Source organism: Aotus nancymaae, unplaced genomic scaffold (genome assembly GCF_030222135.1).
Source record: "Aotus nancymaae isolate 86718 unplaced genomic scaffold, 86718_ANA_hifiasm-v0.15.2.pri h1tg000004l, whole genome shotgun sequence".
NCBI classification, from domain to species: domain Eukaryota; kingdom Metazoa; phylum Chordata; class Mammalia; order Primates; family Aotidae; genus Aotus; species Aotus nancymaae.
Genome location: NW_026988415.1, coordinates 43,802,480 through 43,829,359, shown reverse-complemented (window position 1 = coordinate 43,829,359; position 26,880 = coordinate 43,802,480). Strand labels below are relative to the sequence as shown.

Below are 26,880 nucleotides of genomic sequence, written 5' to 3'. Positions count from 1 at the left end.
AAGACCCAGACCATGAGAAGGGTGGATCAGGCAGCACAAGTCCTGGAGCCCGTGCCCTGGGTGTTGTCACACCCACCGGGTGCTCCATCTCTACCTGCTTCTGTGTGCCTCACCATCACTCTACCACACAGCAATGAAGCTCCCACATAAGAGAAATATGCACTCTCCAAGGGAGGCTAGCAGGAGAAGTGATTTACCCTGAGTCAAGAACATTCCAGATTTATTGATTCGGGTTTGGCACCAGGATGCAGAGAGAGCTCCAGACTCTCTTGCTCCAGTATCCTGCCCAGCAGACGTATTATGAGGTTTTCATCAAGCCCCTCAGGAGTGCAAAGGAAACACACTTCTCTCATATACAACAAGGTGGGGGAAATAAGGGGTAGGAAAAACTATGAAACAGGAAGAAATGGGGTGAGTGATGACTTCATCCCTGTACCCCAAACTTCATTCATGGGGTCCATGACTCAGTTGGATGGAGATGGTGGAACCACCTTCTTCCCTTCCCCCAGGCCCATCAGGGTGCTCATTCCACCATATAGAAATGGCACTGACTCACAGTGAAATTAGAAATGTGTGTTTTCCTTCTTCTCTTTATTTGCTCTCTAGGTACATGGAAAATAGTTACTGTACACTGGAGAAACTTGACAAACACCATCCTTAACCAAATGATGAAGGTTAACATCACCAGTGACTTCATGCAGGCATCATATACTCCCAGATATGATGTGACAAGAAGGGTACCTGAACTAGTGGTATTCTTTCTCAAAATCTGTAACCGCAGTCAAATCACAAGAGAAACAACAGACTGAGCTTGTACTCCTCAAGACTGTCAGGGTTATGAAAGTCAGTTGGCACTTCCTCAGATGAATAAACAGACAGTTACCATATGACCCAGAAATCTCACTCCTAGGTACATACCCAAGAAAAATTAAAACCTATGTCTACATAAAAACTCATACATAAATGTATATAACATCATCATTCATAAAAGGCAAAAAGCAGAAATCATCTAAATGACCATCAATAGAGAGATGGATAAGCAAAATGTGGTATATCTTTAGAATATTATTCAGCCTTAACAAATGAATGGATTCTGCTACATGCTACAATATGCATGAAACCTAAAAACATCATGCTAAATGAAAGAAGCCAGATGCAAAAGACCAAATACTGCATGATTCCATTTATATGAAATGTCCAGGATGGACAAATCCACAGAGACACAAAGCATAACTGTGGTTCCAAGAGCTGAGGACAGGTGCAGGTTTAACTGCATGGAAGCACAATGGGAGTTTTGGGGACATTTGAAATTTCTAAAACTCAATTATGGTGATGGTTGTACAACTCTATACATTTAATAAAAATCACCAGTCTTAAAATGAATGGATTTTATTGTCTATAAATAATATTGTAAGAAATTTGTTTTAAAAATGTTGGCCAAGTCTGGCCAGGCGCGGTGGCTCACGCCTGTAATCTCAGCACTTCGGGAGTCCAAAGTGGGTGGATCACGAAGTCAGGAGTTCAAGACCAGCCTGGCCAACATGGTGAAACCCCTTCTCTACTAAAAATACAAAAAATTAGTTGGGCATTGTGGCGCATTCCTGGAGTCCCAGCCACTCAGGAGGCTGAGACAGGAGAATTGCTTGAACCTGGAACCCGGGAGGCTGAGGTTTCAGTGAGCCAAGATCACACCACTGCACTCCAGCCTGGGCGACAGAGCGAGACTCCATCTCAAAAAAAAAAAAAAAAAAAAAAATGTTGGCCAAGTCTTCTACTGTACCACAGGAATGACCAGAAGTTTTCATACAAAGGCTTTGGTGTACATGTTTTATATAAACACGAATGCACGTAAAGCTGAAGCTGTATCCCAGCCCTGACTCTATGTCCTGTGTTCCTCCCATGACCTTTCTCCCACCCCAATGCTACCTGAAGTCTAATTCACATCTGATCATTTTCATGTCTTCCAAATGTTGTGATGGCTTGAGAGTGGGACCACAACAGGGTCCTGGGCCTTCCCTCTATGACAGGATGCCAGCATTATTACTTTCCTTACCCCTCTCCAAACTTGTTCACGTGGTTCCACTTTAGGGAGCCTAAAAGGCACTGACTCTCTTGATGTCAGCATCTAAGCACCAGCAATTTCCTTTTTAGATGTTTAACTTCAGGATGTAGTGAAGGATGTTGATAAGGGTCTGGTTATAAGGACTGCCATCCTAACAATACCCTCTCTTTATTGCTAGGCCTGAATTTAGAAAGGGAGAGCTAAACAGGATGCAAAGCCATGAAGAGGCAGAAGGAAGCAGAGGAAAGTGTGGCTGTCAGCACGCACACTTGCACACATTCACACACACTCACTCATGCACTAATCAGGTTCTATTATCACAGTACTAGAATTTTTCTAAGACAGTTTGCTGGGTTCCAAGACGACACACTTAGCTCACCAGTACAAACAGCCATAGGAACTGTGCCCTGTAGCAGAGCACAGACTTTGAAAAGATGCCACTGTAGATAAAAGGGAATATCAGAACACTCCGAATAACACAGGGTTGAGTAAATTGATTATGTCACATCCATAGGATGGAATTCTAGGAAGCAGTAAAAATAAGTTATAATGAAAACAACGATGAGGGATGATTTCTTGCCTAACCAATTAGCAATAATCAACATTATTTCCAGTGAGTGAGCAGACACGTACATACCGTATTGGTAAGAATATATATGAGTAATAATGTCATCAATGTATTGTGTTAATATAAAATTTTATTGATTTCATAATGAAAGAGTATTTTGAGAATCTTATAAAGAAACTCTTACAAATATATTTGCATATATGTGAGCAAGGATGTTATGTTTGCTACTGTTTATAATAAAACATGGTAAAGTAGCTACATTTTTATCTCAAAGTGAAATAAATGTGGTACCATCCATATGATGAAACATCCAGTTGATGGAAAAAATAAAAAGTAAAATTATGTTGTAAAGTAATTTAAAGTGTTGTGATAGAAGTGTATTTTCATGGAAAAATGGTCATAATAAAGTCAAAGGCAGGTTACAAAGATCATCAGTAGCCAGGATCCATTTTTGCTCATATCCATCTACAGCTGTTTTTCCAGAGGACTCAAAGCATACAAACAAAAATCTTTTTCTTGCTCCCACATAAAGCCTTCTCCTCAGCATAGTGAGAGGCTGCACTCTGTTTGGAGGCCATCAATATTCCTTTAGCCTGGAATTGCTCGGTTTTCCATCCAGACTTCCAGAAAACTCCATAGAGTGAGCTTGGGCCAAACTGCTCCTTCCAACCTTCCTGCTTTGATTTAAAAGCTGCAGTTCAGGCTTCTGTCAGGAGGGGGCATCAACCTACCTTCATCGTTAAACCTCTACAAAGACGTTTACGCCATGAGCAAAAAAATAAAAATACAACACCCTCCACTAAAACCCAGTCTATGAACCTATGGACAGAATGATTCTAATTCTTCCAGAAAAAAGTTGATAGGTGTAAAAGAACACTACAAAAGCATATACTCCACGGCATCTATACGATGAAACACCATTTATCACGAGCGTGCCTTGACAGTCCTTAGCAGGCTGGTGTAGTGCAAACCGGGGCAGCAGAAGGTGACTGGGAGAGGATGGGGCACGGGAATGGGGTCTGGGCGGCTGTGTCCATGGTGTCCCGGAGAGGGGACGCCTGAGAGGAGGTCTAGGAAGCCTGTACAGGGGTGGGGTAATGGAGAATGAACACCCTGCACTCTGGAAGGGACCCCTTTACAGTATGGACACCTCAATCTGCACTAACAAAGGAAGAAATAAAGCAATGAATGAGATGTGGACTTAGAGTCAACAGCAAATGGACCTGCTTTAATATACATGCAAATTTTCCAAAGAAAAGTTATAGTAAACGAACCATTCCAAGACATTTGCTACTCTTTGAAAAAATGTACTATTTTTCATTAGAAAAGGAAAGAATAATGGAGTTAGACATCACTTCAGGCCAGAGTCAGGATTGCAGCTCTCAGTTTCAGACTAGGAGGATCATCAACTGGGAGGGACATATGGAGGTTGGGAGCTTGGCTGAAAACTTCATTATCAGCCAAAGTTTTCTGGAATTATTCACCTAATGGTAGCAATCGCTCTTATCTTTCATTTTTCCTGTATATCTAAAAGCAAGATTAGTTCTAGACTACCAACTTCTAAATTGAAGGTAAAACTGTACCTGTGTGTGTGTATTTGGAGTAATTTAGCTAGAGGAGACACAGACACAGACACACACACAGGTAGAAACACAGTCAATTCAATTTTTATCTACTTTGTTTTACCATAAAATTGAATACATTGAATGTTTTCACAAATTAGTGAATATATGTATACAATTCTTTTGTCGATCTCTTCATAAGGATTTTTTGTGTTCAAGTTTTTTTCAAAATACTCTTCTCCTTAATATAAAGTTTTAAAAAATATGCAAAAGTATACTCAAAAATAGGAATTTTAACCCTCATCTCTCACAGACCTGACTCCTGCCCCCTGACCCCAAAGGGTCTGCTGTCCCTAGGATGGCACATACTCTCCAGATGTGTCCCTGTGAGATGCACATAAACACGTCCCCCCCCACCACCACACACACATTGCCTTCTCCAAAAGTGCAATCACAGTCCTCATCTTGACATTTCCACTTATTATAATTTCTCAGGATTTAAAATATTTGCATCTTATTAGTTCTTGCGGGTTTTGCATATTTAATATGTTTATTATCATGTATAAACTTATTTGAATTTTCTGTTGAAATCATTGCCAATTGTTTTGTTAATGAGTATGTTTCACAAATCACAGACACCAACCCAACATCTGAGATGCAGTTTGAAAATGTTTTCTCCCTTGTTGTTACTGGGCTATTTTTCTCTTGGAAAATGTTTTAAATTGCCATAATAGACTTAATAATTATACATGTCACAATTTAAAAAGAAAAAACATTGCAAAACACCTGGGGAGCACGTACTGTCAGCCTGGAGGGAGATTAGAGCATTCAGAAACCTGGAGGCATCAAGAGAAAATGACAAAACTTTAGAGTATTCCAGAGCTAGCTGCTGGTCACAAGATAAAGTTCTCCTCTGTTCACAAAAACCCCCCTAAAGGCAGCACCCTGATCTGAATAATGATCATAATAATGGGTACCTTGGATAGAAGTTAAGATTAAAGGAGGCCAGGTGATGTGGTTCATGCCTGTAATACCACTGCTTTGGCATACCGTGGAGGGGGAGGATCTCTTGAGGCCAGGAATTCAAGACAAGCCTGGGCAACATAGCAGGACCTTGTCTCTACCAAAAAAAAAAAAGAAAAAAAAATTAAAAGAGATAAAATATAAAGTGCATTGGCTTACAGTAGTTCAGTGCATGTTACTTTCCTTCCCTCTAGCTCTCCTGTCTCAAGGGCAACACCTGAGCTTCTGCCTGAGCCCACTCACCACCTCAGCCAACTCTGGGTGTATGACCCTACACCCAGGTCTCTTAGTACAAAGGACAAGATTTCACCTCCTCTGTCTTCTTCATCACCCAGAAGCGTTGTGGAATGGGGGACCCGTGGGGCCACAATAGCAGGGGAGTGAAATCTGGCCATTTTTCAAACCCTGGAAGCCCATCTTCTAGAAGGGAAGCTGCCCAGGATCCTCTAGGGAGGGTGAAGGATGGAACCTCATTCCAATCCTGCCACTTACCTGGGGAGGTGACTTAGACTCTGTGAGCCTGAGTTAGTCATCTGTAAAATGGGACTGACCATACCATCCTTACAGAGCTGTCCTGAGGGGTTAATGAGAAAACCTGTGGAGAATATATAGCATGGAGTGAGACTTCAAGGGCCCTTTAAATGCGGAGACACAGAAGTGGGGGATGGCTGAGCCTTTGGGCTAAGGCGGGCATTGTGAAAAGTCATTTTTCATTGTTTCTCTCCTAATGAGAACACAGACATCCATATAAGGAAAGCAAATCTCTCTTCTGATATGCCTTGAGTTCAAAGTTTTAGAGACAGAATGTTCTCTACATTCTTGGATGTTTTCTAATCTCATAAAAGCTGTTCAACATCATGCCTCTCCCCAGACCCAAATCCACTTCCCCATACTGGGAAGAAAAAAAAATGATAGGGGTGAAAAACAAAACTGTGAATACATATGCTCCAGGATATCCATGCCATGAAATGGTAACTCTAGTGCATATTGGCAGTCATTAGTCATCAGTGGTCAGTGCAGGGCAGGCAGGAGGTGGCTGAGAGTGGATGGGTCACTGACGTAGGACCTGGGAAGCTGTGTTCATAGTGTCCAGGACAGGGGATGACTTAAAGGCGGGGGAGAAGGTCTGGGAAGCCTGTACAGGTGTGCAGTAATGGAGAGTGAATGCCCTGCTCTCCGGGAGGGACCTATCCACCTTATGGACACCTCAACCTACACTGACAAGGGAAGAGATAAATCAATGAATATGATGTAGATTTGGGGTCAACAGCAAATGGACCTGCTTTAATATACATGTGAATTTTCCAAATAGAACTGGTGTCATAGTAAACAAATCACTTCATAACATTTGTTACTCTTAGCAAAATGTACTCCTTTTCATTAATAAAACAACAAAAGACATGGAGATAGCTGTGATGCCTCCTGGTAGCCAAAGACAGGATCGCAGGTTTGAGAGTCAGACCAGAGGCTCAGCACGGGAGGGAGCGGGACTGAGGTTGGAGGTTAGCTTCACTATATCAGCCAGAGGTGTTTTTTTTGAATTATTGACCTAATGATAGCAGTCTCCTTGTATTCATCATGTTCTAGAATATATAAAACTCAGATTGTTTATAGCTTCTGTCTGAATTAAAGATAATGCTATATCTGTGAGTGTGTATTTGGGATGACAGAGCTAGAGGACACACACACCACACACACACAAAATTAGAATTTTTATCTACTTTCACCATATAATACAATGAATTTTTTTTCAAATTAATGAAAATATGTGCATATTATCTTTGACAATCAGTTCAAAAGTATCTTGTGTGTTCAAATTTTCATCAAAATATTTTATTCCCAAATACTGAATTTCAAACAGTATATGAATGCATTCATAAATTGAAATTAATCTGCATGCTCACTGGTCCAACTCCCACCCCTTGACTCCAAGTGGTCAGCTGTCCCTAGGATGGTGCATACTCTCCAGTGTCCCTGTGAGGTGACACATTCACCCCCAACACACTGTCTGTTCCAAATGTGCAATCACAGTCTTCATCTTTTGCATCTTGTTGTTTCCACTTATTGTAAATTCTGAGGATTTTAAAATATTTGCATCTCATTAGTTCTTGTTGTTTCAATGTTTTTTAATATTTATTGTTCACATATATACTTACTTGAATTATCTGTTGAAATTTTTGCCAGTTATTTTGTTACCGACTATGTTTCATATATCACAGATACCAACCCACTATCTGAGATGAAGTTTGGAAATGTTTTCTCCCTTGTTTTAATACAATTGTTACTGGGTTTTTATTTTTCATTTGGATAGCATTTTAAATTTCCATAATAAGACTTAAAAATTATACACGTCATAATTTAAAAAGAAAAAACTTTGGAAAATACCTGGGAAGCATGTACTGTCATCCTGGAGGAAGATTAGAGCATTCAGACACCTGCAGGCATCAAGAGAAAATGATAAAACTTTAGAGTATTCCAGAGTTACTTGCTGGTCAGGAGATCGTTTTCTCCTTGATTCACAAAAACTCCCCTAAAGGCAGTACCCTCATCTGAATAATGGGTACCTTGGATAGCAATTAAGATTAAAGGCCAGGTGAGGTGGTACATGCCTGTAATCCTAGCACTTTGGAAGGCTGATGTGGGAGGATCACTTGAGGTCAGGAATTCAAGACAAGACTGAGCAACATAGTGAGACACTGTCTCTACCCAAACAGACAAAAACAAAAAGATTAAAGGAGATGAAATATAGAGTGCATTTGCTTTCAGTAGTTCAGTACATGTTACTTTTCCTCTCTCCAGCTCACCTGTCCCAAGGCCAACACCTGAGCTTCTGCTTGAGCCCACTCACCACTTCAGGGATCATCCAACTCATGTGGCCCAATGATCAGGTGTCTCAGCACAAGGGGCAGGATACCATCTCTGTCTTCTTCATCACCCAGAGGGGCTGTGGAGTGAGGGTGCATGGGTCCATAATAGCAGGGCAATGGAATCTGACCATTTCGCAAGCCCTGGAAGCACACCTTCTAAAAGGGAGGCTGCTCAGAGTCCTCTAGGGAGGGTGAGAGATGGAACCTCATTCCAATCCTGCCACTTACCTGGGGAGGTGACTTAGACTCTGTGAGTCTGAGCCTGATTACCTGTGAAATGGAACTGACCATACCATCCTTACAGAGCTGTCCTGAGGGGTTAATGAGAGTATATAGCATGGAGTGAGACTTCAATGGCCCTTTAAATGCTGAGACACAGAAGTGGGGGCTGGCTGAACCTCAAGGCTAAGGCAGGCATTGTGAAAAGTTATTTTTCATTGTTTCTCTCCTAATGAGAACACAAGACATCCATATAAGGAACGCAAATCTCTCTCTGATATGCCTTGAGTTCAAAGTTTTAGAGACAGAATGTTCTCTACATTCTTGGGTGCTTCATAATCTCATAAAAGCTGGTCAACATCAGGCCTTTCAGCAGACCCAGTTCCCAATGCTGGGAACGTGGGCATGTTTTTGAACTCACCTGGTAAGTTCAGATATAAATCACACCAGAGAAGCAAGGTGTGGTATTTGCCTAAGGGCTGCTCCTGACTGCTCAGCATATTAATATATTTGTAGAAAAAAATGTGACTCCATCCACAGTCAGTATAGGGGTCCTCAGATCATGCATTATCCCACCAGAGCACACCAGAATTTCAGCCACCTGCTGCCTCCCTGACAGGCAAAAGTCCAAGAATTATGAGCATTTCTTTCACACAATTTTCCCACTTTTAATCGCTAATAACTAAATCTGTGTTGCACTCAAAACCCATAATATTCCAATGGTGGTGTCTCATTAACTAACTCCATAGTAGAAATGAGATGGTAGTAGGGAAATGAATATATGGGCAACTTCAAGGTTACATCTGAGATTAGAGAGCTCCTTTACATTAACTTTCGAAGATACTTAAGTTTAAAGGAATTGAAGTCTTTAAAATATCCCTGCTTAACCCCTTGTTACCCATTCAGCAATAAGATATTTAATTCATTCTCTCTCTGTGTGTGTCTCTCCCTAACCCCCTTCAAATTTAAAGTACTAAAACAGTTCTCTACAGTCTCTGTTAACATTGTTTACTGTATTAACTCCTTATCCCCCTACCATGGTGGCTTCGGTCCCTTGATTGCAATGAACATGCTCTCAAAGATCACAAACCACCTTTTGTCACTAGGTCCAGTGTTCGTATATGTAACTATATTAAAATACTTAGTATTACTTTTAATGACCTTCTAAAATATGCTCACTTGTGCAGACTGCTTTCACTTAACAAATTTGCGACAGCTTCCAGGCTCTGGAGCAACATGTACTGGACACAAATCCAAGCTGACCCACTCCCTAACTATGCAGTCTTGAACAAAGTCATTTTCTCTGTCCCTCAGTTTTTCATCTGTAAAAGAGAGATTGCTACAATATCTATCTCATAAGAGAGCTATGAGCACCGGATGACTCAATACATAAAAAAATCACTTAGTTAATAAGAAATTTTAGTCAATTTAAAAATTTCTTTAATGTGTCACTGATATTACTGTCCTTACAGCCATAACAATATAAGGCATAGATTGATGTTTATTTATAATTAATTACATTTTCGATATGTTGTTAGTGAGTATGCTAGTTTCCTAGGGTTGCCACAACAAATTACCACAAAATCTGTGGCTTTAAACAGCAGAAATTTATTCTCTTACAGTTCTGGAGACCAGAAGCCTGATATCAAGGTTTTGACAGGGTCACACTCCCTATGAAGGCTTGGGAGGAGAATTTTTTTCTTGCCTCTTCCAGCTTTTGGTGACTCATAGCTTTCCCTGGCTTATGGCAGATTAACTCCAATCTCTGTCTCCTTCTTCACATGACCTGCTTTCCTGTGTATGTCAAATCTCCCTGTCCTCTCTGTTACAAGGACACCAGTCATCAGATTTAGAGCCTACACTAAATCTGGCATCATCTCATCTTGAGATCCTAAATCATATGTGCAATGACTCTATTTACAAATAATAGCACATTCACAGGTACTAAGGGCTAAGGCTTGGATATATATTGTTGGAGAATATTATCCAACCCACTATATTGACATAGGCAGATTAAAAAACTAAAATGAGATCTTATCTTTTCCATATAAATACATCCATACATGCATAAGTATATAAATTCCTGCATGAGAAAACTTCTAAGAAAATAATGCGGATGAAAACATTAGCAGGTCTTATCTTTAGGTGTTACATTTGAGGAACGGTTATCTTATTTTATGTCCTATATTTTTACATTTTACCTGTAATAAACACCTAGTGGTCTTGTAAATATACAAAAGAATAAAATCACTGGGAAACATAACCATTCTCTGCTCCACCTATAGCAAAGCCCCTCATTTCAGAATAGGAATGTCTTTGAGAAACAGGAAAGGACACAAGATGCTGGTCAGCCCCTTCCACAGTATTCCAGACACATTTTCCCAAATGCCAAATCACATTCATTTTTTCAATATATTAAATCTGTACTTAGTCAAATTGGGGAAAACATAGTATCTTAATTTCATTTATTTGGCTTTATTCTGATAAATAATAAGATTGATCTTCTCACATGACAGGTAGTGGCATATACTGATTAGATGTAGGGGCTTGGGAGCCACACAGCCTGTGTTCAAATTGAAGCCTCAGCACTTGCTGGCCCTGCCCTCACTATGCCTCAGTTCCCTTATATTTGTTTTTGTTTTTGTTTTGTCTTGTTTTTTGAGACGAAGTTTCACTCTTGTTGCCAAGGTTGGAGTGCAGTGGCGCAATCTCGGCTCACTGCAACCTCCTCCTGGGTTTCAGCAATTCTCATGCCTCAGCCTCCCAAGTAACTGGGATTACAGGTGCCTGCCACCACGCCCAGCTAATTTTAATAATTTTGGTAGAAACGGGGTTTCACCATGTTGGTCAGGCTGGTCTCGAACTCCTGACCTCAGGTGATCCACCCCCCTCAGCCCTCCCAAAGTACTGGGATTACAGGCGTGAGCCACTGCGCCCGGCTAGTTCCTTTAGGTTTAAAGTCAAACAACAGTGCCTCATCATATAATGTGGTGAGGATTAAATGATTAAGTATATGTTTAGTACTTGCAACAGTGTCAGGGACTGAGGAAATCACAATAAATATTAGCTATTATTACTATTATTATACCTGAATAGACCATTACTGTTTCTATGGCCATTTTTGTTATTATGTGGATTTATATTGATTAATACAGATTGATCTTCAAAATATGTTTTTCATAAAAAGGCAGTTTATAAAGCTGTAAGTAGGATATTATCTGATTTTTAAGTATAGTTACATTTGCATAGTATAACTTAAAAATGTTTATTTCTCTTAGTTCATTTTCTGATGCTATAACAGAATACCAGAGACTGGATAATTTATAAAGAAAAGAAATTTATTTCTCACTGTTCTGAAGCCTGGCAAGTCCAACAGCATAGTGCTGTCATCTGGCAAGGGTCATCCCATGATGGAAGTGTAGAAAGCAGAAGTGAGTGCAGAAGACAGAGAAAATCAGGCTGAAGTCATTCTTTTATTAGAAGCTTACTATTACAATAATGGCATTAATTCATTCATGAGGGCAGACTTCTCATAACTTAATCACCTCTTAAAGGCCCCACCTCTCAACACTGTTATAATGTCAAGTAAATTTTAATATGAGTTTTAGAAAAGACATTCAAACCATAGCAGTATTCAAGAGTTAACAGTGCTTATCCATGAGTAATAGAATTTTTAGGATTTCTAATGATAGTTTTCCTTTTGTGCATTTTCCAACAAAAGCTTGTTGGTTTTGGAAGTGAGAAAAATAATACAAAAAAAATCTCCAGTCCTTCCCATAGAAAAATGGCTTAGCATCAGAATGGGGAACATCCCTAAGCCAAAGGAACTAGGTAATATGGTTGTCACAAAAGTAATGTATTACGCTATCCACATGATAACTTCAGGAAAAGCTGAGCAGCATCAGGGAAATTACAGCCCCAACTAAGTGGCTTCAGCAAAATTACAGATGCCTAGGGGAAGGATAAACATGTTTCTCAAATGAACCTTACATTCTGCTGTCAGACAATGTCTCTTCTTCCCAGGATTTTAGTGATGATCATGAAATCAAAGTAGCTTAATAGCATGCTTGACATAGTTTGACTATTTGTCTCCTGCAAATCTCAAGTTTAAATGTGATCTCCAATACTGAAGGTGAGGCTTGGGGATAGGTGTTTAGGTCTGGGGGCAGATCCCCCATGAATGGCTTGGTGCTATCCTTGTGATAATGAGTGAGTTTTGGCTCTATTAGTTACCATGGGATCTGATTGTTAAAAAGAGCCTGGCACCTCCTATTTTCTCTATTATTTCCTCTCTTGCCATGTGACATGCCACCTCCTCTTGCCTTCTACCATTTGTAAATCTTCCAGAAACAGATGCTAGCACCATGCTTCTTGTACAGTTTGCAGAACTGGGAGCCAAATAAATCTCTTTTCTTTATAAATTACTTCACCTTAGGTATTATTCCTTTATAGCAACTCAAAATGTACTAACACATCGCCTCTCTGTATTCTCCCAAATACATCCCCTTGAATTGAAAACAGCCTCCTCCGTTTAGTCAAGCAGTGACTTCCACAGGGGATGGAAAGGGGGAGAGAGTACATGAAACCACCCAGGGCTCAGCACCACAGCCTCTGGTGGGGGAAAATTCTGACACAGTGGGTTTGGGGTACAAGTTGAGTCAGTCTCACTCAGCCCACGGCCCAGGAGCAATCAATACATGCAAATTAAAACACTCTTAAAGTGCCTTCCTTGTGCAATTAAAAATAATAAAAAGAATGAAAAAGATACATATACCCAGCACTTACAACACAAAATCAGGTCAAGTTCTAAATGGGATGCATCCTTAAACCAACCGAGAGATTTGTGTAGTGTGGACACATGAAAACTAAATTCCAGAAATCACTGCCTTTTTGCACCAAGAATTTCCAGATTAGGTTCCAGATGTACAAGTATAACAACGTAATGAGTAATAGTGTAAATGAAAGATGGAAAACTAGGCATGGACAAATGGAAAGATGCTTTATGTTCATTACTTGGGGCTAGATGGCACCTGGGAAACTCTAAGACTTTGGCCACTTTAGATTTAAAAAGTGACAGCAAATGTTATCTGCAGATTCTATTAGTGCTCCCTACAGCATATAAACTGAGAAAATGGGTATATGGAGGCTAAAGTTACTCTATCTTGGATGCTAATCTGCCGTATTTACTTCTGATTAACCTCAGTTCCAGGAAAGCCTCTAAAATTTTCTAGTTTTATCCATTGTTCCTTGTGTAAGAGTACATACTTACCATAATTATTGCCCTTATGTCCAAACAATCTTGATGTTATTGTACTTCAATTTTCCTACACATTTCCTTTTTATCATATATACCCTTTTCTTATTGTATGTAAGCCCTGGATTTGAAGGGTAATGATGCGAGAATCTACCATCTTCTCTCAAAACTGCCTGAGGCGCAGACATAGCTTCTGTTTCTTAGTCCCTATTAAATGTTTCTTTCTAAGAAACTGGATTCATCAGCCTGTTTCTTTGCCTCTCAGCTTCCTTGGACTTTGGGGGTAGGCTTGCATACACCTGTCCACTGCAGAACACAATGTTTCTATTTGAGAAAGTCTGAAAGAAGATACACACAACAAGGAGGCATATATGGCAGGTCCCACTGATGAAATGTGAACATGTATTTGTTCTCATAATTATTTTTTTCCTTTTCCATAAAGTAGGTATCTATAGATAAAATCATGTAACAAAAGAATATCATATTTTACTCTAGGAGGAACTATAAAAGTCTCAAGAATTAAAAAAAAAAGAAAGAAAACTGAACAAGATGGTGGAGTAGGAGATATCAGCCTTCATCCCCCAACAAAAACAAAAACAAACATCTATTCACAAACCAAAACAGACCAGAAAGGGATCAAGGGTCAAATAAAAAATCTTCAGCAGAAAAATGGAGGAAAAAAATGGAGATTACCCACGGAGAAAGGATTTCTTGTGAGAACAGCATACCTGAAACATCAGGAGATGGCTATGAGCAAAAAAGAAAGGTACCATGTCAGCCATGCACAGGGAACTGTCATGTTCCCCAGAAGAGTGCTCCACAGAGGACACCAGCATCCCTTGTCACTGAGGTAACCACCAGCCATTCCCACCAGGGAAATCCAGAGAGGGAGACACAGCTGCATACTCCTCCTTCTCCACAAGAAGTGGTCAGTGTTGAGCTGCTTCAGGAAAGGAGCCACCACTTCTTCCAACACTGAGCATTCCCTAATGTAGAGCCATAACCTCTTTGCAAGTGATCACATTCCAGACCCAGGCTTTGTGTCTACACTGTGCCCACTCATGATTCAGATACCAGGGCCATTGCTATGTGATAAGCTAGTCCACACTCCAGACCCAAGAACGAAGTCCTCACTATGCATAACCCAACTCAAGGTGCCAACTCAGATGCCACAGAGAGCTAGGCCTTCCCCTAATGACAGAGTCTCTCTAACTTTGTGTACATCTGTGCACCCATTCTTGGCTCTTTAGCTACTTCATGAGCATCTTCACCTTACCTATTGCCACAACACAGCAGCAGGGGTGCTGGCACCCCAGATATCAGGTATATTACTCTACTGGATACCAGAGCCATAGTCCTTTCATGCATACCTGTGCTTTATGCCTCAGCAGAATATACATTCTTCTCAAGCATATATGGAATATTCTGGAGGATAGATCATATTTTAGGCAACAAAAGAAGCCCTAACAAATTCAACATTAAAATAATATCAAGTGCATTTTATGACTGCAATAGTATAAAACTAGAAATCAATAACAGAGGGAATTTTAAAAATTTTATAAAGATAAGGAAATTAAACAACATTGTCCTAAACAACCAATGAGTCAAGTAAAGAAATTATAAGGGAAATTTTAAAATACTTTGAGACAAATAGAAATTGAAACACACCAAAATGGAAACATACCAAAACTTATGAGATGTGGCAATATCAGTTCTAAGACAGAAGTTTATAGCGATTAATGTCTACATCAAAAGAGAAGAAGATTCCAAATAAACCACCTAATGTTATACATCAAGGAACTAGAAAAATAAAAACAAAGCCCCAAATTAGTATAGGGAATGAAATAATAAAGACCATATCAGAAATAACTGAAATTGAGATGAGAAAAACAATAGAAAAGATCAACACTAAGAGTGGATTTTACAAAAAGATTAAAACAATTCAACAAAACTTTAGCAAGACTAACAAAGTAAAAAAGACAGATGGCTCAGATAAATAAAATCAGAAATGGGCCCAGCGTGGTAGCTCAGGCCTGTAATCCCAGCACGTAAGGAGGCTGAGGCAGGCATATAGCTTGAGGCCAGGAGTTCAAGACCAGCCTGGTCAACATAGTGAAATCCCGTCTCTACAAAAAATACAAAAACTAGCTGGGAATGTTGGTGCATGCCTGTAATCCCAGCTACTTGGGAGGCTGAGGCATGAGAATCAATTGAATGCAGGAGGTGGAGGTTGCAGTGAGCCAAGATCACGCCACTGCCCTCCAGCCTGACAGAACAAGACTCTGTCTTAAAATATATATATATCAGAAATGAAAGAGGAGATATTGCAACTGACACCACAGAAATACATAGGCTTGTAAGAGACTACTGTGAACAGCTATATGGCAACAAATTGAGTAACCTAAAAGAATGGATAAATTCCTAGATGCATACAACCTACCAAGACTAAATCATGAAAAAGTAGAAAATATGAAAATATAAACTGAATGAACAAGGTGATTGAATCAGTAATAAAAAGTATTGCATCAAAGAACAGCCTAGCACCTGAATGGTTCACTGCTAATTTTTACCAAAGTTTTAAAGAACTAATACCAATTCTTCTCAAACTCTTCCCAAAAATTGAAGAGAAGGGAATATTTTAAAATTCGTTTCACAAGGCCAGTATTACCCTGGTAACAAAGCCAGACAAGGACACTACAAGAAAAGAAAATTACAGGTCAATATTCTTAATGAACATAGATGCAAACATCCTCAACAAAATACTGGCAAACCAAATTAAATAGCACATTGAAAGGATCATTCAACATGATCACATGGGATTCATACCTGGGATGCAAGGGTGGCTCAATATATGCAAACCTATACATGACCTTAATGGAATGAACAACAAAAACCATATGATCATCTCAATAGATGAATAAAAGGCATTCAGCAAAATTCAACATCCTTTCAGGATAAAAACTCTCAATAAATTAGGTATATAAGAAATGAGTGTCAACATACACACACAAAACCCATATATGACAAGACCACAGCTAACATTATATTCAATGGTGAAAAGCTGAAAAGCTGAAAGATTCCTCTAAGATCAGTAACAAGGTAAGGATACCCACTCTCACCACTTCTATTCAACTTTAATACTGGGTGTCCTAGCCAGAGCAATTAGGCAAGAGAAAGAAATGAAAAGAGGCCAGGCAACGTGGCTCAAGCCTGTAATCCCAGCACTTTGGGAGGCCGAGGCAGGTGGATCACAAGGTCAAGAGATCGAGACCATCCTGGCCAACATGGTGAAACCCCATCTCTACTAAAAATACAAAAATTAGCTGGGCGTGGTGGTCAAACGCCTGTAGTCCCAGCTACTCGGGAGGCTGAGGCAGGAGAATTGCTTGAACCTGGGAGGCAGAGGTTGCAGTGAGCCGAGATTGTGCCACTGCACTCCATCCTGGAGCCTGGCGACAGAGTGAGACTCTTGTATCAAAAAAAAAAAAAAGAAATGAAAAGCATCTAAATCAGAAAGGAAGAAGTTAAATTATCTGTTCGCACATGACATAATCTTCTACATATAAAACCCTAAAGGTTCCACCAAAAACTGTTGGAATTGATAAACGAATTCAGTAAAGTTGTGGATACAAAATGAACATACAAAAATCTGTTGTGTTTCTCTACACTAACAACAAACTATGTGAAAAAGAAATCAATCTCATTTACAATAGAATCAGAAAGAATAAAATACTTAGAAATAAATTTCACCAAGGAGGTGAAAGATCTATTTCACCTTGGATTAATTTAACCAAGGAGGTGATGCAATTCCTATCAAAACTCCAATGACATTTTTCATAGAAAAACAAAATACAGTCCTAAAATTCATAAGAAACCACAAGAGATGCTGAATAGCCAAAGCAACCTTGAGAAAAAAGAGCAAAGCAGGAAGCATCACATTCCCTGATTGCAAACTATATTACAAAGGTATAGTAATCAAAACAGCATGGTACTGGCATAATAAAAACAGTTACACAGACCAATAGAACAGAATAAAACCAGGAAATAAGTTCAAACTACAGGGTCAACTAATCTTTGACAAGGGCACCAAGAATATACAATGACAAAAGGAATGTGTCTTCAATAAATAAGTGTTGGAAAAACTGAACACCCACATGTTAAAAAAAATGAAATTGGGTCATTGTTTTATACCACATACAAAAATTAATTCAAATGTATTAAAGACTGAAATATAAAATCTGAATCTATAAACCTCCCAGAAGATAACATAGGGAAAAAGCTCCTTGACATGGGTCTTGGCAATTATTTTTTGGATATGACTCCAAAAGCAAAGGCAACTAAGGCAAAAATAAACAACTGGAATTACATCAAACTAAAAGATTTCTCCATAGCAAAGGAAACAACAAAATGAAAAGGCAACCTACAGGATTAGAGAGAATATGTGCAAACCATATAACTGAAAAAGAGTTAATATCCAAAACATGTAAGGAACTCACACCATACAATATTTAAAAAAAAAAAAAAAAAACCAAACAACTCAATAAAAAATAGCAAAGGACCTGAATAGATATTTTCCAAAGAAGACATTAAAATGGCCAACAGGTGTAGTATATGAAAAGGTGCTCAATATCACTAATCTAATCTTAAGGAAATGCAAATCAAAACCACAATGAGCTATCACCTCACAGCTGTTAGGACAGCTATTATCAAAAAGACAAGAGGTAACAAGTGTTACCAAGTATGTACAGAAAAGGGAACTTTCGTACACTCTTGCTGGGAAGGTAACTTGGTACAGCCATTATGGAAAACAGTATGGAGGTTTCTCAAAAAAAAATAAAAATTGAACTACCATACAATACAGCAATCCCATTTCAAGGTATATATCCAAAGGAAATGAAATCAGTATCTTGAAGAAATATCTGCTTTCCTATGTTCATTACGGCATTACTCACAATACCCAAATATGGAATAAACTTAACTGTTAATCAATGAATGAATGAATATAAAAAATGTGGTGGTTGTGTGTGAATGTGTGTTTCTGTCTGTGTGTGCCTATATATTATATGTAACGTATATTATGTGTGTGTGCGCATATATATATATATATATATAATTCAGAAACAAGAAGGGAATACTGTCATTTGCAACAACATCGATGAACCTAGAAGACATTAGCAGTGAAATAAGCCAGACACAGAAAGAAAATATTGCATGATCTCACTTATATGTGAAATCTTAAAAGGTCAAGCTCATAGAAGCAGAATAGAGCAGTGGTTGCCAGAAGCTAGGGAGTCAGGGAAATAGGAAGGTGTTGATCAAAGGGCATAAATTTTCAGTTTTAAGCTGAACAAGTTCTAGGAATCTAGAATAAAGCACAGGTGGTGATAGATGTGTTATAATTTGTGATAATCATTATATAATGTATAGGTATATCACATCATCACATTGTACAACTTAAGTATATAGAACATTTGTTAATGAAATATTTTTTAAAAAAATAAAGTTCAATAATATTATCACTGCTTGGTGTTACATTTCCAAATATTCTCTCTGGTAATCATGCTATTATGTTTTTGTTTTTGAGACAGAGTCTCACTCTATCAACTAGGCTGGAGTGCAGTGGTGTGATCTTGGCTTACGGTAACCTCTGCCTCCCAGGTTCAAGCAATCTTCCCACCTCAGCCTTCCAAGTAGCTTGGATTACAGGAGTGCACCACCACGCCTGGCTAATTGTTTTTTTCTTTCTTTCTTTCTTTCTTTGTATTTTTAGTAGAGATGAGGTTTCACCATGTTGGCCAGGGTGGTCTTGAACTCCTGACCTCAAGTGATCTGCCCACCTCAGCCTCCCAAAGTGCTGGGATTACAGGCACAAGTCATTGTGCTACTGTGTTAATGTCAGCAGCATTACAATGACAGAATGAAGGAGAGTGGGAATGGACAACTAAAATTTGTTTAAGGCCTACTAGATGCTACACATGCGGTAGGTTGTTATGTTCAGACTTGCACTCTTCAAATCATCAGAGCAATGCTCTGAAGCTGGCATCATTACATCCTTTTTACCTATGGGAATAAGGCTCAGAGAGCAAAATACATGCTCCAGGAGTTCTAGGAAGGCATCAAATAGACTGAGGTCAACTTGAGGGGCTTCTACTGGTCAATTCTGGAATAATTTGAGCATTAAAATAAATATTTACAATTACAAAAATTATATCTTTGAGCAAAACAGGAATCTATCAATCAAAGTAATATAAATAAATAGCTGGGCATGGTGGTTGACGGCTGTAATCCCAGCACTTTGGGAGGCTGATGCCTGTAATCCCAGCACTTTGGGAGGCTGAGACGGGCAGATCACCTGAGGTGAGAAGCTCAAGACCAGCCTGGCCAACATGGGGAAACCCTGTCTCTACTAAACATACAAAAATTAGCCGGGCATGGTGGCAGGCGCCTGTAATCTCAGCTACTCAGGAGGCTGAGACAAGAGAATCATTTGAATCCAGGAGGCAGAGGTTGCAGTGAGCCAAGATCACGCCACTGCACTCCATCCTGGGTGACAAGAGCAAAACTCCATCTCAAAAAAAAAAAAAAAAAATACACACACACACACAGACACACACACACACACATCCAACAGTCAAATCTCAACTAATAAATCTAAACAAAGTGACAGAATTATATTATAAAACAACCCTGACAACGATCACGGTAGTAAATGATTCAAACAAGAATCATAAATAGATTTTCAGTCTGCACCAAATCCCATAGCAGTCACTGAGTCACCATGGTAACCATGCTGGCCAAGGAAAGCTGGGAGGGAAACAAAACAAAACAAAACAAAAAAACCTGCTTTATCTTATTCCTAACATGTGCTAAGAACTGAATAGGACTGACATGACGCACAGTAACTAACCTCAATTTTTTCTCACAATAAACATTCCTGGCAGCTTCTGCAATATACACCGTCATATATACCTAAATACACACATACATACATGCTCTCTCCCTCTTTTTCTCATCACTCAAGAATCCATAAATTCATCAAGGTGGATTTGTTTGGGAGTATGAAAAGAAAACTCCACAGTTAAAATCTATCCACACACAGAAAGTCAAGAGCTACAAAACTATTTCATTTTAGTAATTCATTTTTCTGGAGATGACCTGTAGAAAATGTCTCGGTGACATTTTTCTCCCTGGTTTCAGTGTATTACCAATTACTTATAAAAGCTGATAGTGGAAATACAGGCAAATGTGTGTTGTGATGACTAATTTTATGAGTCAACTTCGATGGGTCACAGTGCCCGGATATTTGGTCAAATGTTATTTTGGATGTTTCCGTGGGGGTGTTTTTGGATGAAATTTACATTTAAATTGGCAGACTAAGTAAAGCAGATTGCCCTTCCAGTGTGGGTGGGCGTCATCCAATCAGCTGGAGTCCTCAATAGAATAAAAAGTTGATATCCTCCAAAGAAAAGGGAATTCTGCCAGCTCACTCTTCAGATTTCATCTGCAATATTGGCTCTTCCTGTTTTATCCGTACACTGCCTTTGGACTTTAACTTCAACTCTTTCCTGAGTCTGAAGCCTGCTGGCCTTCCCCATCAAATTTTGAACTCACCAAGTGTCCAGAATCATATACACCAGTTCCTTAAAATAAGTATCTTATTGGTTCTGTTTCTCTGGAGAACCTTGACTAATACAGACGTTAAGTATTAAGCATCTTTTCTATCCTAGAGTAGATTGTGCTTTCAACAAAAAGGTTCCCCAGCAGCTAGTGTTAAACACTCAGCTTCTGATGATTCAGTAAAAATATAATAACATTAAAGTTGCAATTAAAAATACTGCCATTGGGCCAGGCATTGTGGCTTATGCCTGTAATCCCAGCACTTTGGGAGGCCAAGGTGGGAGGATCTCTTGAGACCAGGAGTTTGAGACCAGCCTGGACAACAAAGCAGGACCCTATCTCTATTAAAATTTTTTTTTAATTAGCCAGGCATGTGTGGCATGCATTTGTGGTCCCACCTACTCAGTAGGCTGAGACGGGTGGATCACTTGAGCCCAGAAGACCGAAGCTACAGTGAGCTATGATCGTACCACTGCACTCTAGCCGAAAAAAAGAAATGCTGCCATTTATAATAGCATCAAAAAGTATGAAATACATGAGAATAATCTGTCCACATGTGTTTAAGACCTGTACATTAAACACCACAAAACACTGCAGAGAGAAGTTAAAGAAGACCTAAATAAATGCAGAGAAACAGCATCATCATAAGTCAGAACGCAGTATTGTTAAGATACTTATTCTCCTCAAACTGATGTATAGATTCTGTGCAACTGCAATAGAAATCATAGCATACATTTTTAAGAAGAAATCAATAAACTTATTCCAGAAATCATGTGGAAATGCAAATGACCTAAACTACGAAAAACAACTTTGTAAAAGAACAAAGTTGGAGGACAAACACTACCTGATTTAAACTTCATTATAAACTTACATTAAGCAAAACAGTAAAATATTCCCTTCAAGGTAGAAATGTATATGAAAAATCAAAGTAAAGAGTCCAGAAATAGACCCACAAATATATGGACAACTGATTTTTGACAATGATGCAAAGACAGTTCAGGGCAGAAAAGATTATCTTTTCAACAACTTGTGTTGGAACAGGTTTATTTAATAAAAATAAACTTTGGGGCTGCGCGAGGAGCGGGCTCCGGAGGGAAGTCCCGAGACAAAGGGAAGCGCCGCCGCCGCCGCACCGCTCAGTCCTCCGCCTGTCCGCGATGCTCGCCGGGGCCGCGGCCGCCCGAGGGACTCTGAACATGTCGGGGATCGCCCTCAGCAGACTCGCTCAGGAGAGGAAAGCGTGGAGAAAAGACCACCCGTTTGGTTTCGTGGCTGTCCCAACAAAAAATCCCGATGGCACGATGAACCTCATGAACTGGGAGTGCACCATTCCAGGAAAGAAAGGGACTCCGTGGGAAGGAGGCTTGTTTAAACTACGGATGCTTTTCAAAGATGACTATCCATCTTCACCACCGAAATGTAAATTTGAACCACCGTTATTTCACCCAAATGGCACCCTTCAGGGACAGTGTGCCTGTCCATCTTAGAAGAGGACAAGGACTGGAGGCCAGCCATCACAATCAAACAGATCCTATTAGGAATATAGGAACTTTTAAATGAACCAAATATCCAAGACCCAGTTCAAGCAGAGGCCTACTCGATTTACTGCCAAAACAGAGTGGAGTATGAGAAGAGGGTCCGAGCACAAGTGAAGAAGTTCGCGTCCTCATAAGCAGCGGCCTGCGGCCTCGCAGAAAGGAAGGGATTGGTTTGGCAAGAACTTGTTTACAACACTTTTGCAACTCTAAAGTTGCTCCGTACAATGACTAGTCACCTGGTGGGGGGGAGTTGGGCGGGCGCCATCTTCCATTGCCGCCGCGGGTACACAGTCTCGATTTGCTCAATTGCCCATTTTTCATACAGGGTCTCTTCCTTCAGTCTTTTGTATTTTGATTGTTATGTAAAACTTGCTTTTATTTTAATATTGATGTCAGTATTTCAACTGCTGTAAAATGATAAACTTTTATACTTGGGTAAGTCCCCCAGGAGCAAGCCCTCGCTCTCGGACGCAAGCATGCTTCTCACCGTGCAGAGCTCCACCTCTCCCCAGCTGGCTGTCTGGAAATGCGTCCTCCCTCCGCCGCTCCTCTAGGGCCTGGGCTGTGTTGCTTTCGAGCCTCAGATCCCAGGTCAGCCGCCTCTCCGTTCTGCCTCACTTCCTTTGTGTTTATATGGCGTTTTGTCTGTGTTGTTGTTTAGAGTAAATAAACTGTTTATATAAAAAAATAAATAAACTTTAACCTATTATCACACGATTAAAAAAAAACTAAAAGTGGATCTTAAAAGGAGATTGAAATTAAAAAGCTAGAACTATAAATTATCAAGAAGAAAACACAAGAGAAAAATTGTTGCAGTCTTGGCTTAAGTGAAGATTTCTTAGCTATGACACCAACAGCAACATCCAAAGCATAAATGAACAAATTTGGAACTATTCATATATACAACAATATGGATCAATCTAAAAATAATTATATCAAATATGTAAAATAACATGAAATCTCAGGATCCCCAAATTCATCACACCAAGGGAAAAGTTAAGCCTGGGAAATGAATTGTGCAATACTGCCAACCTTTGTCCCCAGATAGCTGTAATTTCACGACCCTGTGTCATAGCATAATACATAAGCCAGATTCCCACAAAAGGCATTATACCTCCTCAGATAGCCTCCCTCACATATTGCTCACAAGGAAATTCCTTGCTAGCCCCTAAATCTTTCAGGATACATATCCCCCTATAAAACCAGCACATGCTAATTGTAACCTTAGGGCTGCAACCTAAGTTTAACTCCTAAAACTGAGTTCTGTTAAATCTTATACTGGCAGTGTCAGTTACAGGCTTATCTTCCCAGAACCAAGACAAGACAAAATCAATCACTCTTCCTTGTACCCTGAAATGAATTAGAGCCTCACAAGAATGTAATCATTTGCCTCACTGCCTACCCTTCCTCGCTTTTTCACTCCTGCTTGCTCTCTGCCCCTAAACACTGAGCTCCCAAAACCTTTTTTGGAAAGTGCAATTCACAGATGCTCCTGTGACTTGCAACTTTCCGAGGCATGTCCTCAAAGTTTGGCTCAATAAACCTCTAGGGATTGAGACACTTGCCTCAGTCACTTTTTTTGTTGTTATTGTTAACGAATGAATTAAGTCAGATAAAAGAGAATAAGCATCCTATGATTCCACTTACATAAAAGAGCACAAAACAAAAACTAATCTATGGTAACAGGAGATCAGTGGTTGTCCAGGAATGAAACAGGGTGGCATGGAGAGGGAAGCTAGAGACAGGTAGATGGAGAGGATTACAAAGGGGCATAAGGAAGCTTTTCGAGGTGATTAATATGTTCATTATCTTGACTATAATATTAGATTTACCAGAGCGTACACATGTTAAAACTTATTAAACTATATATTTTAAACATGTACATTGTACTGTATGTCAAAATGGCTCAAAGAAAGTATTTGAAATACATTTGTACAATCCTAAGTTTTTGATGCAATTAAATGAATGAGCCAAAGGATTCCCACTACTACACTCTTGTTATATTAACAGATCCTTACTATGTCTGATCGAATTGTTCTGCACTACATACAACCATAATAATAACTTGCAATATTTAAATATTTTTGGAAAAGTGGATGTTCATTTCCTTTTGAAGAATAAAAATTAAAATATTACATTCTAAGTAAATAATGATGATGACACTTAAGAGTAACTGTTAATTTTAGGGAACATGGCTTAGTATCATTATAATAGAGTGAATTATAGGGCAATTCTTATTTCTGAAGCTATTAAGGTATAGTAACTGACATTTTTAAGTAACACTTGCAAAATTTCTGTCTTAAAAAAATTATTATAGGATGGAAAAATACCATGGTCACCAGGAAATAATTTATACAATTTATATTACAATCACAAATTGCTAGGAAGACCTAACAGCTGCATATTTCCATATCCATTTGAGAGCTACATAGGACTCACTGATGATTATTTATATAGGCAGAAAATATATGTAAATTTATTGCAAATAAATGTTAGACATAAAGTTGCTTCCCCAAATGAACTATTCATTGCTTTGTGACATTGAAAGGCATCTTTAACACGGGCCTCAAAAGCTACTACAAAGCACATAGCTGTCTATGGAAGGAAATTCCACCTGCTAAACCTCTTCTCCAATTATGAGATCAAGGGAGTTTCTCTGCTTGTAGGCTATTTTATAAACCTCACAGAGCTATTCCACAACATGCTTCTGTCCAGATCTATGAACTCACTTGAGCCAGGTGTCATATCCCACCAGGGATGGAAATGCTGGGGTCTCCTTAGGACTGCTGCTCTTCAAATCTGGAGTAGAAGTTTCAGCAGCCATCATGACCCAGATCCTCAAAACCTACCTTCTTCAGGCACCTGATATGAGCTCAATCACCTGATGAAGAGCTGCACAGGGACAGACAGAATCCAGCAATCACTGTACATTCTTGGAGTAACTATGTGCCAGGCATTAAGCTAGGCACTGAATAAGTGAGCAATGACACTGATACAATTGAGTAGTGATCAAAACAACCAAAGGTACAATAAGTTTCTCACTGGGGCCTTTTTCTTCTCCTTTTCCCATCTATCTCCTAACAACAAATTTGAATAATAATGTAAGATTTTTTCTTGCCAAGTTTAAAACAAGGAAACTGAGGCCAGCACAAGAAGATCCAATGCGAAGGATTTATTCAGGCTCCCTGACGAGGTTCTGCAGTCCCACAGGAGGGGCCGGAGAAGTCGCGCGGACTCCTCTCAGATGTGGGGTTTTATAGGGAGTGGAGACGTTTGATTGGTTGTGCCCAAGGTGAGTGGGGCCCGGATGGGACAAAATGGTAGGCAGGGAGTGGGGCCTGGATGGGACAAAATGGTAGGCGGGGAGTGGGGCCCGGATGGGACAAAATGGTAGCAGGTAGGTCCTGGCGGGGCTTTTTTCCGGGCTTCTGGTGAGGGGTGGGTGTGTCCGAGCTCCTGGCAAGGGAAGGGGGTGTGTCCGAGCTCCTGGCAAGGGAAGGGGGTGTGTCCGAGCTCCCGGCGAGGGTGGGGGGGTGTGCGTCCATGCTCCCGGCGAGGCAAACCAGCCTTGCAAATAAGAGGTCTGAATTCATACATTCACCATCCCACAGTAACCACAGGGCTACCTACTGGCTTGAAACTGTATCACTGAAGGTTCCAGCAATCCTGTGGGTGAGCATTTTTATCCCCATTTCACAGAGGAAGACACTAGGCTCAGAGAGGGTGTTTACCTGTCTCATTTTTTGGCACCTTGCCTTTACTTGGAAAGTAGCTCCAGGACACCCCTGGAGCAGGACACCACACTCATTGGGGCCAAGAGAGTCCTACTTCTCCCTGCCTCATCAGACAGCAAGGGCAACTTGCCTCAAAGCAGGAACAAGGCAACTTGAATGTGGGATCCCTTCCTCTCTCTACACTGCAGAGTACCCACAGCAACAGTTGAGTCTAAACACCTGAAGATGGAACCCAGCTTTTCTCACCAGGCCAACTTGGTCCATCAAAAAGTCGTCATGGTTGTCATGGTCACCAAAATGACGTCAGGTTACTATGGTAACCACGATGCGCAGACTTGACCACCACATCGAAAATGCTTCCACGCGACCCTCCCCTCCAAACCTTTGCCATTCCCTGAAAGCAAAACACCTTCACTCTTCAGACCACCACCTGAGA

The 26,880-nt window shown here is 39.9% G+C and overlaps 1 long non-coding RNA gene and 1 pseudogene across 1 annotated transcript; one reads left to right on the top strand and one right to left on the bottom strand.

Moving 5' to 3' along the window:
* Window positions 1-134: 134 nt before the first annotated feature.
* LOC135268895 (uncharacterized) lies at window positions 135-26,716 on the bottom strand. The gene is made up of 6 exons (XR_010337249.1): window positions 26,691-26,716; window positions 8,723-8,913; window positions 7,825-7,917; window positions 4,979-5,028; window positions 557-631; window positions 135-346 (listed from the first exon to the last, which is right to left on the bottom strand). It is a non-coding gene; the product is annotated as an uncharacterized LOC135268895 (long non-coding RNA).
* Window positions 22,315-22,941, top strand: LOC105706439 (SUMO-conjugating enzyme UBC9-like; annotated as a pseudogene).
* Window positions 26,717-26,880: the final 164 nt, after the last annotated feature.